The sequence below is a fragment of the Erinaceus europaeus genome, chromosome 9 (genome assembly GCF_950295315.1).
Source record: "Erinaceus europaeus chromosome 9, mEriEur2.1, whole genome shotgun sequence".
Lineage (NCBI taxonomy): Eukaryota > Metazoa > Chordata > Mammalia > Eulipotyphla > Erinaceidae > Erinaceus > Erinaceus europaeus.
Genome location: NC_080170.1, coordinates 20387574 through 20405180, shown reverse-complemented (window position 1 = coordinate 20405180; position 17607 = coordinate 20387574). Strand labels below are relative to the sequence as shown.

Here is a 17607-nt window from a genome sequence, read left to right as displayed (position 1 = left end):
CGAATGAAAAGCAGGTAACATGCCTGAAAATAAAGGAGCTGAGGTGGTCGATTGTTTACTTAGCTTGGTGTCAAAATCACTTGCCTGATTACACAAATTCAAAACCAATCAACACTAGTTCAGGAACATACCCTTACTAAATGTCTATTACGAGCCACGTTTGAATTTGGGCCCTGAGAATAGAGCAGTGAACAGAACAGGCAAAAGCCTAATTGTCTTCAGTGGGTTTATTGGTTTCTTTAAAAAAATTTTTTTTATAAACAAACTTTCTTTTTGAAAATTCTTTTTAAACCTTTTATTTTCTATTGGATAGAGACAGAGAGAAATTGAGAGGGGTGGGAGAGATAGAGAGGGAGAGAGACAGAGAGACAACTGCAGCCCTGCTTCACCAATTGTGAAGATTTTCCCCCTGCAGGTGGGGACCAGGAGCATCAACCCGGGTCCTTGCACACTGCAATGTGTGTGCTTAACCAGGTGTGCCACCGCCTGGCCCCAAATTTAATGGTTTCTATCTCAGATCCCTGACAGTAACCAGTCCAAGATAAGGTACCTCTCCTTCTCTGATCAGTTAGTTACCACCTCATTTGAATGATTCTTCTCTGAAAGTAGGTCTGACAGCAGCTCCGGGAAAGCAAGGACTGTGCTCTGTTTAGTCTTGTGTCTGTCTTCTGTGCTTAGCACATCTGACAGACGCCCACATAAACATATACTGAGGGGAATAAACCAAATAAAGTGGGTTTTTTTCCCCCTGGTTGTTTTTGTTTTGTTAATTTTCTTTTCAATTTCATTTGATAGGATAGTGAGAAATTGAGAGGTGAGGAGAGGATAAAGGAGAGAGACACCCACAGATCTGCTTCACCACTCACAAAGAGTTTTCTTCTTGTTAAACTGTCTCTCTCTCTCCATCTCCCTCCTTCAATTTCTCTTTCAATTTATCCAATAATAAATAAGTAACGTTTAAAAAAATAAGTTAAAAAAAAGTTGCTGTGAGAAGTGGAGTCATATAGACAGACAGCAATAATTCTGGTGGCAAAAAACAAACAAACAAAAAAAAAACAACCAAAACAAACCGCACTTATTTTTCCCTTGCAGGACTCTGGAGTGATTTTTCTTTTGTTGAGCTGTCTTCTGTTTCTTAGTCTATAATGAAGCAGTGGCCTTTCCTGTATGTTGTGGTAGAGACAATGATTTGAACGTCACTTGATAATTTCCTCTATCTGCTAAAAGCATACCTTCCAGACTTTACTAAGCTTCCAACAGCCCACAGGATGTCTGTGAGTGGAGTGAGCCCCAGCCCTGGCTGCACAGGAGGGCTGGCTGACAAACTTAAAAACCCTCATGCCCACCCCACAACAGAGGCCAACTCCCTAAGAACTTCTGAGGGTAGATCCCAGGCCTGTGGACTCCCAGCCAGCACTGCTGAGAATGGTGACCTCCACCAGCACAGACCTTGGCTTACCTGTTTTGAAATAAGGAACAGCGGCCTGGGGAGCTGCAGGGGGTATGGTGGCTAGAGAGTTGGGCTTACAAGCAGGAGGACCAAGTTGGATTCCCTAGCATAGTATGTGAGTGAGGAATGTTCTGTGTTTCTCTCTCCTTATTTTAAATAAATAATTTAAATTTTTATTTGTTTATTTTCTTAAAAATGTGTTTTTAGATATTTATTCTGACTAGAGACAGAAGAGAAATTGAGAGGGAAGAGGAGATAGAGGTAGAGAGACAGGCTAGGTGGTGGCACGTGTGCTTAAGCACATATATTATAGTACAGAAGGAACCAGGTTCAAGCCCCAGTCCCCACCTGCAGGGAGGGAAGCTTCATGAGCAGTGGAGCAGTGCTTTAAGTCTCTCTCTTGCCCTCTCCACCTCCCCTTTCCTCTGCATTTCTCTTTGTCTCTATCCTAAAAAAAGAAAGAAAGAAAATTAAATAAAGTGTTAAAGAAGAAAAAAAAAGAAAGGAAAGAGGCCCCAACTAACTAAGTAAAAACAACTTAAATTCCCAAATGAGGCTTTTGGGCAGCAATAGAATTGAACTAGGAATCATTAACAAAAGCTCTCTGGCAGATCCTCAAATAGTCAGAAGACAGCACATTCCCTGAAAGACTCAAACTTCCAAAGCTCACTGGAGGAAAGAGCAAACAACCCCATGCCTCTCTGACTTAAATCCCTGCTGCAAAGCCTTGCAAGGAAAACTCCAGGACCAGGGACTCTAGTGGCAGTTTCCCTCAGACTTTTTTTTAAAAAATATTTATTTATTTATTTATTCCCTTTTGTTGCCCTTGTTGTCTTATTGTTGTTTTAGTTATTGTTGTCATCGTTGTTGGATAGGGCAGAAAGAAATGGAGAGAGAAGGGGAAGACAGAGAGGGGGAGAGAAAGATAGACACCTGCAGACCTGCTTCACCGCCTGTGAAGTGACTCCCCTGCAGGTGGGGAGCCGGGGGTTAGAACCGGGATCCTTAAGCCGGTCCTTGCACTTCACACCACCTGTGCTTAACCCGCTGTGCTACAGCCCAACTCCCTGTTAATTTTATTTTTGAGAGAGATGCAGAGAGACACACACACAGAGGAACACTAGAGCACTGCTCAGCTCTGGCTTATGGCTATGTGAATGTGGAGAGCTGCCAAGGTATCTCTCCTTCTCTGTCTCTGTGCTGGTACTGAGAATCCATCGCTCTCACAGTTATTCTGTCTCTCTTTATTCAATAGGAGAGAGAGAATGAAAGGAAGGGGGAGTTAGAGAGGGAGAAAAAGCTAGACACCTTTAGACCTGCTTCAACGCTTGTGAAACATCCTTGCTGCAGTTGGGGAGTGGGGTATCGAACCCTGGTCCTTGCACATGGCAATGTGTGGGTTTCACTGGGCACAAAACGGCCCAGCCCCACAAGTATAACTTTTTTAAAAAATGTTTTTAAAATTATCTTTATTTATTGGATAGAGACAACCAGAAATCGAGGGGGAGTGGGGTGATCGAGAGGGAGAGAGACAGAGAGACACCTGCAGCCCTGCTTCACCACTCGCAAAGCTTTCCCCCTGCAGGCGGGGACTGGAGGCTCGAACCTGGGTCCGTGCACATTGTAACAGGTGCACTCAACCAGGTGAGCCACCACCCAGCCCCACAAGTATAACCTTTTAAAAGTTAGAGGGAACAAGGTGGTGGTGAACTTGATTAAGCGCACATATTACCATGAGCAAGGACACAGGTTCAAGCCCAGGCTCCCAACCTGCAGGGGGGGGAGGTTTCATGAGTGGTGAAACAGGTCTACACATGTCTATCTTCCCCTCCTTTCTCAATTTCTCTCTCTCCTAGCCAATAATGAAATAGAAAGAAAAGAAAAAGGGAAAAAAAGAAAGGTGGAGGGGGGGCGGGTGGTGGCGCAGCAAGTTGAGCACACATGTTGCAATGTTCAAGGACCCGTGTTCAAGCCCCCAGTCCCCACCTGGCAGGTGATTCATCAGGGCTGCAGGTGTCACTCTCTCTCTATCTTCCCATTCCTTTTGATTTCTGGCTACCTCTATCCAATAAATAAATAAAGATAACAAAAAAAAGTTTTTTAATTAGAAAAATGGCGATTGGGAGTGATAGAGTCATAGTCATCAAGCCTCAGTGATAACCCTGGTGGTAATATAAATAAATATAAAATAAAGTGATTTAGAGAGAGATTCCAGAGTACTATTTTGGTACATGGAAGCTGGGTTCTCAGGCATGGAAGTTCTGTGCTTTAAAAGCTACACATCAAGTGTAATTTATATATCAGTGAAATCAAGAGGAGAAGGTTGAGAGAAAGAGAGACACCTGCAGCACTGCTATACTGCTTGTGAAGCTTTCCCCCTGCAGGTGAGTGCTTAACCAGGTATGCCACCACCCCACCCCAACACTGGAATCTTAAATCAGTCTGGAGTTTTCATGAGGTTATTTGCCCAACAAGACACCCCCCCCCCCATGCCACCCCCTGCCTTTCGAGGTGGGGTGAGTTAGTGCTTCCATTTCTTTTCTCTTTGTAATTTTTTTTTTTTTTTTTAAATTACAGCACTGTTCAACTTGGGCTTACAGTAGTACCTAGGATTGAACCTGGGGCCTTGGAGCCTCAGGCATGAAAGTCTTTTGCAGAACTAATGAGGGACAGAGTTGGAGTGATGGCAGGGAGGCAGCTAAGATTGAAGATTGATGATGTTTGGGGTAGAGCAATCTCACAACCTACTTTATTAAGAGATACACAGAGAGAGATAGAGACAAAGACAGAAACCAGAGCACTGGTCAGTTCTGGCCCGTGGTGCTGGTGGGGACTGAACTGAAATCTCAGAGCCTCTGGCATGAGAGTCTTTTGCAGAACCATTATGCTGTCTCCCCAGCACAGAAACTGTCTTCTAAAAACACCTCCACCACTGTGCAAGCTCACAAAGGGGGAGGACCTGAGATCCTCAGGGAGTGCAGGTCAGGAATTAAACCAGCAGTATCGTTCCTGTTGGCACTGCAGTCATTCTCTCTCTCTCTTTTTTTTTTTTTTGCCTCCAGGGTTATTGCTGGGGCTTGGTGCCTTCGCTGCGAATAGCCTGGAGGCTATTTCTTCCATTTTTGTTGCCCTTGTTGTTTATCGTTGTTGTTATTATTGTCATTGCTGTTGGATAGGACAGAGAGAAATCCAGAGAGGAGGGGAAGACAGAGAAGGAGGGAAAAAGATAGACACCTGGGGCCCGGTGGTGGCACATCTGGTTGAACACATGTATTACAAGGACCCAGGTTCGAGCCCCTGGTCCCCACAGCAGGGGGAAAGTTTCATGAGTGGTGAAGTAGGGCTGTAAGTGCCTCTCTCCCTCTCTATCACTCCCTTCCCTCTTGATTTCTGGCTGTCTCTATCCAATAAATAAAGATAATAATAATAAAAAAGAAAGACAGACACCTGCAGATCTGCTTTACTGCTTGTGAAGCAACCCACCTCCTGCAGGTGGGGAGCCAGGGGCTTGAACTGGGCTTCTTAGTTGGTCCTTGCGCCTTGTGTCCTGTGAGCTTAATCCACAGTGCTACTGCCTGGCTCCCTGCAGTCATTCTAAGAGGTGTTCCAGCTTTTTTTTTTTTGCCTCCAGGGCTCAGTGCCTGCACTATGAATCCACTGCTCTTGGCAGCCATCTTTTTCCCTTTGTTGCTGTTCGTGGATAGGACACAGAAAGGCAAACGCTAGAAGAAGAAGGACAGAGAGAAATTGAAAGAGACGGGGAAGACAGAGAGGGGGAGAGAAAGACATCTGCAGACAGACCAGCTTCACCACTTGTGAAGGGACTCCCCTGCAGGTGGGGCTCGAACCGGGATCCTTAAGCTTTGCACTATGTATGCTTAACCTGGTGCACAGAGCTACAGCCCCATCCCCATGTGCTCCAGCCTTTTAATATGCAATTTCCTGAGGACAAAAGACAGCTTCCATTCATATGCTTATTGCTTTCTGTATATAGTCATAGATGACGCTCCTTAGATATTTAGCTCACTTTTTAATTGAGATGCCAGCTTTCTAACAGTTGAGTTCTTTTTCTGTAAGGAATACAAGTCTTTGAAGTAAAGAATTTAACCTTCCCCAAAGAGGTTTTGGCTTCCACCATTAGGTCCTGGGAGGTAATCTCTAACCCTTTGGAATGTCTTGCCTGGTCAGAATGTTTTTCTGTTTGACTGGAGATACTGGGCCAGGCAGATTACTAGTAACAAAGTGATTTGGGGTGAGGGTTCTGAGTCACATCAACACAGAGATGAAGGGAGGAGGAGTTGTGTCCCGTGGCAGTGGCTCAACCGTCTCAAGCGACAGCATCTTCTATCAGCCCCTTGAGCAGCTGGTTAAGGTCTGTGAGTGGACCTCCAAACTAAGACCCTGGACACCAAAGCGCACTGTGCACCTCTGGTGGGCAGGCAATACAGCAGAGGAGCTGTCAAACACTGGTGCTGGGAAACCCAGGCCGCTCGTGTCTCCAGAGAGAGACAGACACAAGTCTGGTACTATCTGTCTGCTGGACTGTTTCTCTCGCTTGATTAATTTCAATCTGTAACAACAGGGAACCAAGAGGATAACAGTTCTTAGCACACTGTTCTTAGCACACTGAGTCTTCAGAGAGTGGCAGGGGGCAGATAGCATAATGGTTATGCAAAGAGACTATCATGCCTGAGGTTCTGAAGTCCCAGGTTCCATCCCCACCCCCACCCCCACAAACCGGATCTGAGCAGTGCTCCGGTAAAAAAAGAAAAAGAAAAAGAAAAAGAATAGTGAGTCTTAGATGTAAGTGTGGTTGGGAGACCCTTGAACTTGCAGCTGGCCTTAGAACTAAGGGCAGGCACCTTTTGTGTACTGGTCCTCAACTTCACTGGCTACCTTCACAAAGCCCAGGACCTGACCAGATGCAGTTTTTTGCTATTGCATCTAGAAAGCCATTGTGATGGGTGGGGTGGGGAATAGACAGTTCAGCTGGCAGAGTGCTGGATTTACATGCCCAAGGGTCCAGGTTCAATCCCCATACCATTTGTGCTTAGAGGAATGCTCTGGCCTCAACCAATCTCTCTCTCACCTATGAGATTCTATATCATGTGAAATAAATCAGATTTCTCTCTCTCTCTCTTTCTCTTGCCTCCAGGGTTATCGCTGGGACAGCCTGTACTATGAATCCACTGCTCCTGGAGGCTATTCCCCCCCTTTTGTAGCCCTTGTTGTTTATCATTATTATTGTTGTTGTAATTGCTGTCATTGTTGAATAGGACAGAGAGAAATCGAGAGAGGAGGGGAAGACAGAGAGGAGGAGAGATAGACACCTGCACACCTGCTTCACTGCCAGTGAAGAGACCCCCTGCAGGTAGGGAGCCAGCCAGGGGCTTGAACTGGATCCTTATGCCAGTCCTTCCACTTTGCGCCATGTGCGCTTAACCCGCTACACTACCACCTGGCCCCCCTTCTATTTTCACTTATCTTTATTTATTGGCTAGATAGCCAGAAGTTGAGAGAAAGGGAGAGATAGAGGATAGAGACAGAGAGACACTTGGCAGCACTGCTTCACTACTCACAAGCTTTGCCCCTGCCAGTGGGGACTGGGGGCTTGAACTTGGGTCCTTGTGCACTGTAGCCTATGTGTTCAACCAGGTGTGCCACCACCTAGCCCCGAGTTGGACTTAGTCTTTAAAAGTAAAAGATAGAGCTAGAACGAGAACATCAGAGCACTGTTCCATATTGTTCACAGCAGTCACTCGGTGACGTTGGCTTCCGCATCTACTTTAGTGTCACCAACACCAATCTTTTTCACAGCTGAGTGGGCCCCGGGTCTCTGAGAATCTTCTCTTTGGTTCCACATCTCTTGTCTGTATCCAGTTCCTCCCTGGTGGTACAGACAACAAACCCATAGCTTCTAGATGGCTTGGCATCTGGGCCTCTCATTGTCATGCAATCTGCATGCTCACCACTGCTCAAGATGGTGTCTCAGAAGCTCACTGGCTGTTTCAATGAAGAGCTTTCACAGTTGTGCCGACTCTTTGGGAAACTGATTTACAACATGATAGTGGCCGGAGGAAAGGACCCTGATGGTGCTTACTTGGTAGCATCCACAGGCAGGAGAAAGAGACTTTAGAAAATGTTGGTGCTACAGAGCAAAAGTCAACGGCCTGGCATGGTGGTTAAAGGGATAGACCTTCAAAAGAAAGGGAGGTAGTGCAGTAGGCGGCGTACCAGACCTGCAAACGTGAGGTCCTGAGTTTGGTCCCCAGTGTGCGGATTCTCCATTCAAGATGTCTTGGATTATTCTCCCTCTGATGAAGCAGAAGAACTCTTGAGTCCTGTGCTTCCTCCTGCGACCTATTCAATCTTGAATTATCCCTGCATACTTAGAAACAGCACAAGACTCTACACTAGGGTCTGATCAAGTTGATTAAGCTAGTGACTGGTACAAGGGAGTTTATTAGATTCTTCCCTTATAAACACCTGCAATTTCCTGCAATGGCAAGTGTGTGTGTGTGTGTGTGTGTGTGTGTTTACATGCTTGAAGTAGGACCTGAAAAAAGGCATTATCATTTCAACAGACTTTTTTCTTATGGTCCCTTCCCACTTCTCCTCCCTTCGCTTTTGAAAAGTCACTGTAATAAACAAGCCCTCCTCTGCCCCTGCCCTCACAAACCCTGGTCATGGAGGAGGCGGAGGCAGGAGAGGTCATGATAAGAGAGCAGGGAGGGAGAGAAAGCACTGGAGGCGGCAGATAGCAGCTGCTGCAGCACAGGCAGAGGCAGCTGCCAAGTTTCTGCCTGGCGCAGACCCCACGTCCTGAAACTGCCAGTGGGCAGCAGAAATGAGCAGGAAATCTGCCCTGTTCCTGCTAGTCTGTGTCAGGGATCCATCCACCTTGGCGCTTACTCTTAGAAAATGTTCCTGGTCTCCAGCATATTTTAACTTGTTTTCCTGGCTTCCAATTCTTATTTACTCTTATTTAAATAGCTTTTAAATTATTTATGTATTTATTGGATAGACCTAGAGGTAAGGGGGAAGGAGAAAGAGGGAGAGGGAATGAAACCTACAGTGCTACACACACACACACACCCATACACACACATTCCTGAAGCTTCCCCCCTGCAGTTGGGGACCAAGATCTTGAACCCAGGTTCTGGGACATTGCAACATGAGTGCTGAATCAGGTGTGGCCACCGCCCAGCCCTAGCTCCGGATTCTGTTTGTAACTCTGCTTCTCTGTACTTTCACTGATTTTGACTAAGAATTTTTGCAAAAGAGAGTAAGTCAGGTCCCTCTAGCTGACTAGCAGCTAAAACCCAGGTTTCCTGTCACTGGATTTCACTCCGTGTTCTCACTACTACTTCAAACCAACTCATCATCGTTACATAAAAAGTCCAAATCCAATTACTGAGGCTAGTAAGAGTTCTTAGAAGATTTTTTTTTCTTCCTCCCAAGAATGTAGGCAAATTCCAGTCCTTTCTCTGAATTAGCATTTGCTGATAGTCAGGATGCTGGTGGTGGTGGTAGAGAGAAGGAAAAGATGGAAGAAGAGGCAAATTTCTTTGAATAGCCTGCGTGCAATTTATTGGCTACCTTACAAAGGTCGAGGCAGTGCCCGGTAGTGGGGCCTCTGACAGGGAGTCAAACAAACTGAGACAGTTTCTATTTGCTGAAAAACTCAATCTGTCAGAATAAATGCAGATATCTAACTGGCTTTAATCAGTGACTCCAGGGCCCAGCCCGCAAGTAGAAAGGCCTGCAGACACACACACACACACACACACACACACACACACACACACACACTGGGAGGGAGTTTTCTTTTTTTATTATTATTGGCCAGAAAGGGTGGGACAAGTTTTATTAGCAAGAGAAAAGAAAGATTATTTGGGCAATGCCACCTGCCCTCCCAGGAGAGCTAGGGGATTCTTACTGAGGAGAGATGACCTCTGGGCTGCTGAACAGGAAACTCCAGACTCATTGGGGGAAGGTAACACTTTGGGGCTGAAACTGCAATTAGAAGGAGGCCTTTCTGGTTGTTGGATGAGAAATGGCCCATCCATGAGTCATTTAATAAAGCCAATTAGACCTTCAAAAAAAAATTGCAATTAAGTTATGAGTGAAGTCTGGGTGGGGACTGGAAGGGGGGAGGGCTTTTGAAAAAGGATTCATTTTTTATTTATTGGATAGAGACAGCCAAAAACTGAGAGGAAAGGGGGTGACAGAGAGGGAGAGGCATTTGCAGCCCTGCTTCACCATTCATAAAGCTTTCCCCCTGCAGGTGAGGACTGGGGGTTAGAACCCAGGTTCTTGTGCAATGTAGCATGTGCACTAAACCAGGTGCAACACACCTGGTCTCTGGGAGGGCTTTATTACAATTATTATTATTTTTATAATAAATCTTCTTTTACTTGGGGTGGGGGGGTGATAACATAATGGTTATGCAAAAAGATTTTTGTGCCTGAGGCACCAAAGGTCCCAGGTTCAATCCCCAGTACCACTATAAACCAAGCTGAATAATGTTTGGTAAAAATAAAAATAGTAATAATAATTCAGGGCAGAGGTAGATAGCATAATAGTTATGCAAAGAGACTCTTATACTGGAGGCTCTGAAGTCCCAGGTTCAGTCCCCCACACCACCATCAGCAAGAGCTGAACAGTGCTCTGGTTAACAAAGATAAAAGTATGAAAAGAAAAAAAAAAAACCTAGTATAGTCATGGGCCCTTTGGAATATAACTAAAATAGGACTACTATCTACAAAATGGAGCCCCCCCCCCCAACTCTTCATCTGCACTATTCCAGCCTTTAGGTTCATGATTAGTCAACAACTTGTTTGGCTTTATATGTTAACTCTTTTTTTTCAGCCACCAGGTTCCAGATGCTACCATGAAGCCAATGGACTTCCCTGGACAGACAACCCTACCAGTGGGTCTTGGAGCTCAGCTTCCCCAGAGCCCCACCCAACTAGGGAAAGAGAGAGACAGGCTGGGGGTATGGATTGACCTGTCAACACCCATGTTCAGTGGGGAAGCAATTACAGAAGCCAGACTTTCCACCTTCTGCATCCCACAATGACCTTGGGTCCCTACTCCCAGAGGGTTAAAGAACAGGAAAGCTATCAGGGGAGGGGACGGGATTCAGAGTTCTGGTGGTGGCAACTGTGTGGAGCTGTACTTGTCTAATCCTATGGTTTTTGTCAGTGTTTCCTTTTTATAAATAAAAATTTTTAAAAAGTATGAAAAATACATAAGTAAAGATAACTTATTTTTGTGTGTGTGTGTGAGAGGGATGTGTGGGGGGGGACCAGAACACTTTTTGTTCTGGCATAAGTGGTGTGTTGCCAGGGATTGAACTTGGGACTTTAGGCTTGCAATTCCTCTGCTTAATCACTGAGCTATTTCTCTGACCTTTTTCAGTTAGTATTTTGATAGCACTTGAGAGACAGGGGGAGAGCTAGAGGTGGAGAGGCTTCCATAGAAACACCTGCAGTACTGCTCCATGGCTTGTGAAGTTTTCTTTCTGTAGTAGGGGACCAATAGTTTGAATCTGGGTCCTTGTGAGTCACCACCCAGTCCCACTTCCTGCTTTTTTTTTTTTTTTTGCCTCCAGGGTTACTGCTAGGGCTCAGTGCCTGCACCATGAATCCACTGCTCCTGGAGGCCATCCCCCCACCCCCCCCCCTCCGCGCGCGCCCCTTCTCGTTGCCCTTGTTGTTGTAGCCTTGTTGTGGTTATTATTGTCGTTCGTTGTTGGATAGGACAGAGAGAAATGATGAGAGGAGGGGAAGACAGAGAGGGGGAGAGAAAGATAGACACCTGCAGACCTACCTCACCGCCTGTGAAGCAACTCCTCTGCAGGTGGGGAACCAGGGGCTCGAACCAGGATCACTATGCTGGTCTTTGTGCTTTGCGCCAAGTGTGCTTAACCCACTGCGCTACCGCTCAACCCCTGCTTTTTTTTTTTTTTAAATGAGAAACACACACACACACACACACACACACACACACACACACAGCACTGCTCAGTTCTGGTTTGTGGTGGTGCTGGGGATTGAACCTGAGAGCTCAGAGCCTCAGGCATGAAAGCTATTTGCATGACATTTCTGCCCCGACCCCCCCCCCCCCACTTTTTATAAACACTATCCTCTATCCTTATGGAAGTTTTACCTTATTGGAAACATAAGGATATTTTGCAGTTTAAGTATACATCAAACATTGCCTTGCACTTAAAAAAATTTTTTTATATTTATTTTTCCCTTTTGTTGCCCTTGTTTTTCTAATTATTATTATTGTTGTAGTTATTATTGTTGTTGATGTCGTCGTTGTTAGGACAGAGAGAAATGGAGAGAGGAGGGGAAGACAGAGAGGGGGAGAGCAAGACACCCCGTGAAGCAACCCCCTGCAGGTGGGGAGCCGGGGGCTTGAACCGGGATCCTCAGGCCAGTCCTTGCGCTTTGCACTACGTGCGCTTAACCTGCTGCGCAGCCGCCCGACTCCAACACTTTTTTTTTTTAATTTAAAAAGATTCGCTTATTCACTGAGAACAAGATAGAAAGAGAGTGAAAACCAGAGCATCACTCTGGCACATGCAATGCCCGAGACGGAACTCAGGACTTCATGTCTAGAGTCCGTGTGACACCTCCTGGGCCTTACTGTCTGCCCCATCTGTCTACTATGGGGAGGAGGATGATTAGTAAAATGTCTCAGAGAAAAATGACCCCTAAAGTGAAAACTGAACTATTCCTTGTTCCCTGAAAAATATGTCCTTGTTGCTGGTCTATGGGGAGCCCCAGTGGGCAGGATGTGAAACCTCTGGAGAACAGCCCTGGGTAACTGGGGCTCCGGCCAAAGGCCACGCAAGGCAGCTTTCTTGGAAGGAGACCTTCAAGCCCTGGTCAACAAACAGCTTGATGACAGAAGAGACCTTGAAGCAGAACTGCCTATTCAACTCTGACACAGCAAGAGAGACTAAGTATCTGAGGGGCTGGGCTGTGGCGCACCTGGATAAGTGCACACATTGCCAAGTGAAGGATCCGGGTTGGAGCCCCCACTCCCCACCTGCAGGGGGGAGGCTTCACCAGCAGTGGAGCAGGTCTGCAGGTATCTCTGTCTCTCTCACTCTAGATCTTCCCCACCCCTCTCAATTCTTTCTTTTTTCTTTCTTTGCCGTTGTTGTAGTTATTATTAAGATAGTACACAGAGAAACTGAGAGAGGAGGAAAAGACAGAGACGGGGAGAGAAAGATAGACGCAGACACCTGCAGATCTGCTTCACTGCTCGGAAGTGACCAACCCTGCAGGTGGGGAGCTGGGAGCTGGAACCAGGATCCTTACACCGATCCTTGTGCTTGGTGCCATGTGCATTCAACCTGGTGTGCTATGGGCTGGCACTACCCCCCACCTCAATTTCTATCTGACCTATCAAATAAGTAAAAATAGAAAGGAAAGAGAGCGTGTAAGTATCAGTTGCTTTAAGTTGCTAGGTGTGGAGGTAATTTGTTACGCAGCAGCTAAAGCAGTGCACATGAGGACTGCCATATTCTGTAACAACAGGCCCACAGCAGAGGCACCATGATGGGTGCATGTGGGATGCGGGTGGCCTTGGCAGGAATGGGGGGGGGGGGCTGGGTGCTAGCAGCTGTGACTGTCAGTCCTCTGTGCTTCCCGCCAGCCAGCAGGAAATCTGAATGGTGTATTTCCATGGCCAGGCACAAGCTGACAAGAAGTTTCACAGCCATAGAGATCCTGGCTGGAATAAAATAATTAAATAAGATATATTTGGAAAAAGCAGCGCAGTAAAGAATATTTCCTCGAGATTGGCTTAATCACTTCAGACAACCATGGAAATAGAAGAACATTCAAACTTACATGGAGGAAATGAGCAGAGGGAAGGGAAAGATTTTCTGTGGTTCCTGGCTTGGTTCTACACATGCCGAGAACTGACAGTGCTCTGCTAGCCAGTAAAATGACTTCTTCCTCAGGAGGTTGGTTTGACTTCCCCACCCGAAACAAACTTCCAAAGGTTAAGGAAAATGTACAAATAGTAAGCTTTGATTTGTGGTTAATGAACTAATCCTGAATGTCTATGAGCCTTTATGTGCAACAACTTGAACATTTATTCCCATGGCTTACATTTACGTGACTGTATTCCAGCATCTTGTGTGGATGGAAACATCTCAGAGAGCCTATAAGGAACCAATCTCACTCATCTGTGTATACCTGTGTTTGTAGCAGCACAATCTGTAATAGCCAAAACCTGGAAGAAACCTAGGTGTCCAACAACAGATGAGTGGCTGAGAAAGTTGTGGCGTACATACATAGTGGAATACTATGCAGCTCTTACAAATGGTGAATTCAACTTCTTCACCTCATCTTGGATGGAGCTTGAAGGAATCATGTGAAGTGAGAAAGAGAAAGAAGAATATGGGATGATATCACTCATAGACAGAAGTTGAAAAATAGGGGCCAGGTGGTGGCGCACTTGGTTAAGCATGCACTTTACAGTGCTCAAGGATACAGGTTCAGGCCCCTGGCCCCCACCTGCAGAGGGAAAGCTTCACAAGTGGTGAAGCAAGGATGCAGGTGTCTCTCTGTCTCTCTCCCTCTCTATCTTCCCCTCTCAATTTCTCTCTGCCTCTATATAATAATAAATAAATAAAACACTAAAAAAACATTTAAAAAAAAGTTGAAAAATAAGAACAGAAGGGGAAACATAAAGTGGAACTTGGACTGGGTTTGGTGTATTGCACCAAAGTAAAGGGTTCTGGGAGGCCCAGGTCGTAGCGCATGGGGACAGGGTGAGGCTCCCTGATTTTCTCCAGGGCCCCGGCCCCCAGATGCAGCCCCTTGGCCTTCTAGGGAAGTTTTCTCTCTATTTTAAAAAATTTTATTTCCTTATTCATGAAGATAGAAGGAGAGAGAGCGAGAGAAAGAACCAGACATCACTCTAGTACATATGCTATCGGGGACTGAACTCAGGACTTCAAGCTTGAGAATTCAAGGCTTTATCCACTGTGCCACCTCCCGGACTACGGGAAGTTTTCTCTTCAAAACATCTCAGGATCCATGCTGTTATGACACATTTTCTCCAGGCCAGCTCTATGCCCATGGAGCTCAGTTGAGTGTTAATCCTCCAAGGTCTGTGTTCCCGAGACATAAGATGTTACTTTGCTCTGGAGAGCTTGCAAAACAGGAGCCACAGCTTCCTTCCTTCCTTCCTTCCTTCCTTCCTTCCTTCCTTCCCCCCCTTTTTTTTTTTGCCTCCAGGGTTATCACTGATGCCTGCACTACGAATCACTGCTCCTGGAGGCTATTTTTTCCCTTTTTTGTTGCTGCTGTTTATCATTGTTATTGCTGTCGTTGTTATGGATAAGACAGAGAGAAATGGAGAGAGGAGGGGAAGACAGAGAGGGGGAGAGAAAGATAGATACCTGCAGACCTGCTTCACCGCTCATGAAGTGACACCCCTGCAGGTGGGGAGCCGGGGGTTCGAACCAGGATCCTTAGCTGGCCCTTGGGCTTTGCGCCATGTGCGCTTAACCTGCTGTACTACTGCCCGGCCCCCAGCAGTCAGTTTTCTTGTGGAAACCCCCCTAGTTCCAGCTTCGGAGAAATTGAGAAAAGGAAGATTGATGCATCATAGGGATTCCATCTTCAGATGAGCAAAACTCACTAATCTAAGTAAAACCTGATCTGATCTGATCTTTGTTTTCTAGAAATCTCTTAAGTAAATGATTAGCTTTGAAAGATTTTATTTTTATTTCTTTCAAGAGATAAGAGGTACACACACACACACACACACACACACACACACACGACCTGAGTATCAATCACTCGGGCACATGTGATGCTGGGGACTCAAACTCAGGACCCGTGATTGTGAGTGAGCTCAATCCAGAGTTACCTCCGAAGGTATGAGATGAATATATATATATATTGCCTCCAGGGTTACTGCTGGGGCTCGGTGCCTGCACCATGAATCAATCCACTGCTCCTGGAGGCCATTCCCCCCGCCCCCTTTGTTGCCCTTGTTGTTGCAGTCTTGTTGTGGTTATTATAGTTGTTGTTGATGTCATTCATTGTTGGATAGGACAGAGAGAAATGGAGAGGAGGAGAAGACGGAGAGGGGGAGAGAAAGATAGACACCTGTAGACTTGCCTCACTGCCTGTGAAGCGACTCCCCTGCAGGTAGGGAACCGGGGGCTCGAACCGGGATCCTTAAGCCAGTCCTTGCGCCTTGCGCCACGTGCGCTTAATATACTGCACTACCACCAGACCCCCTGAGATGAATATTTTAAGGCATCTTGTTTAAATATTCGATTCATGGTCCAGAGGATAGCTTACTGAGTAGTGCACACACTTTGTCATATATGAGGACAAGTCCCTGATGCCACATGGAATCACCCACACTAGGGAAAACTGTATGATGTTGTGGTCTCTCTCTCTCTGCCTCGATTGTCTCTCTATTTGAAGTTAAAAGAAAGAAACAAAGGGGCCAGGTGGTAGAGCACCTGGTTGAGCATATGTGCGACCAAGAGCAGACTCGGGTTCAAGCCCCCAGTCCCCTTTGTGAGAGGGAAGCTTCACAAGTAGGAAGCAGTGCTGCAGGTGTTTCTCTACTTCTCTCTATTTATTTATTATTTTATTTATTTATTTATTGGAAGGGAGCAGGTGCTAGCACACTTGGTGAAACGCCTGGTTGAGTGGCCGTGTTACAATGCTCAAGGGTGTCCAGGTTCGAGCCCCCGGCCCCACCTGCAGGGGGAAAGCTTTGCAAGTGGTAAAGCAGTACTACAAGTCTCTCTCTCTATTTATCTCCCTAAAACCCCCTTCCCTCTTGATTTCTGGCTGTCTCTAGTCAATAAATAGATTATTCTATTTTATTGTTATTATTTAAAGTTTATTTTACTTGATAGAATAGAGAGAAGTTGAGAGGGTAGGGGAGGTAGAGAGGAAGAGATACAAAGAGACACCTGCAGACCTGCTTCACCACTGTGCAACTTTCCCTGCCTGTGGGAACCGGGGGCTCTAACCTTATCACTGAGACTCCCTTTCTTTTCTTTCCTTTCCTTTCCTTTTCTCTTTTCTTTCTCTTATAGAGACAAAGTAAAATAGAGAGGAGAGAGAAAGAGAGACATCTGCAGCACTGCTGTATTGCTCAGGGGCCTCCCCCTGCAGGTGGGACTGGGGGCTTGAACCCAGGTCCCCAAGCATGGTGTGCGTTATTTCCTGGCTCTACTCTGAATCTTTTCATGTATGCTATATTTCAATATTTACACTCCTGAACTTGCTCCAATTATAATATCCTTTAGTACATATAGTCCTGGTAAAATACTTCTTGCGACTATGCCCCCTGGAATGAAGATGAAATATATCTGGTTCAGGACTACCTACCACGATAATGTTTACAACAAAAATATAGTTTACACAGTTTACAACAAAAATATAAAAGCCGTTCCCCATTGATTGTCAGGAATAGACATTAAAAACTACAAGGCATTCCTACTACCTACCACCAGACTGAGTATGAGAATATAGACTGAAAGTATAGGTTGGGGGTGGGGGGAGATAGCAGTGATCTGAGGCAGGGAACCTTCATGTATGGTCTCATATATTGTATTATCAATTCTGTTGACTGAAAGATACAGTCTAGAGACTTTGCTGAAAGCTGTTTAACCTAGACTTCACTAGCTTATACTAGTCACAAGGTTTTGCTGTCAGATGCAATAGTAAAAGGAGTAAATTTGGGGGTAGGGCGGTAGCACAGCGGGCTAAGCGCACATGGCTCGAAGCCCTAGGACTGGCATAAGGATCCCAGTTCGAGCCCCTGGCTTCCCACCTGCAGGGGGTTCACTTCACAGGCGGTGAAGCAGGTCTGCAGGTGTCTATCTTTCTCTCTCCCTCTGTCTTTTCCTCCTCTCTCAATTTCTCTCTGTCCTATCCAATAACAACAGCATCCATGGCAACAATAACAGTAACAACAAGGGCAACAAAATGGGGAAAGAAAGGGGAAAAAAAGGCCTCCAGGAGCAGTGGATTTGTAGTAGTGCAGGCACCAAGCCCCAGCAATAACCTTGGAAGCAAAAAAAAAAAAAAAAAAAAAAGAAAGAAAGAAAGAAAGAAAGAAAAGAGAAAAGTGAAAGGACTAGAGCT

General features: G+C 45.9%; 1 protein-coding gene across 7 annotated transcripts in view; it reads right to left on the bottom strand.

The window, feature by feature from the left end:
• TFDP2 (transcription factor Dp-2) overlaps nucleotides 1-17607 on the bottom strand; it is a 133221-nt gene that overhangs the window by 65651 nt on the left and 49963 nt on the right. The window lies entirely within an intron of this gene.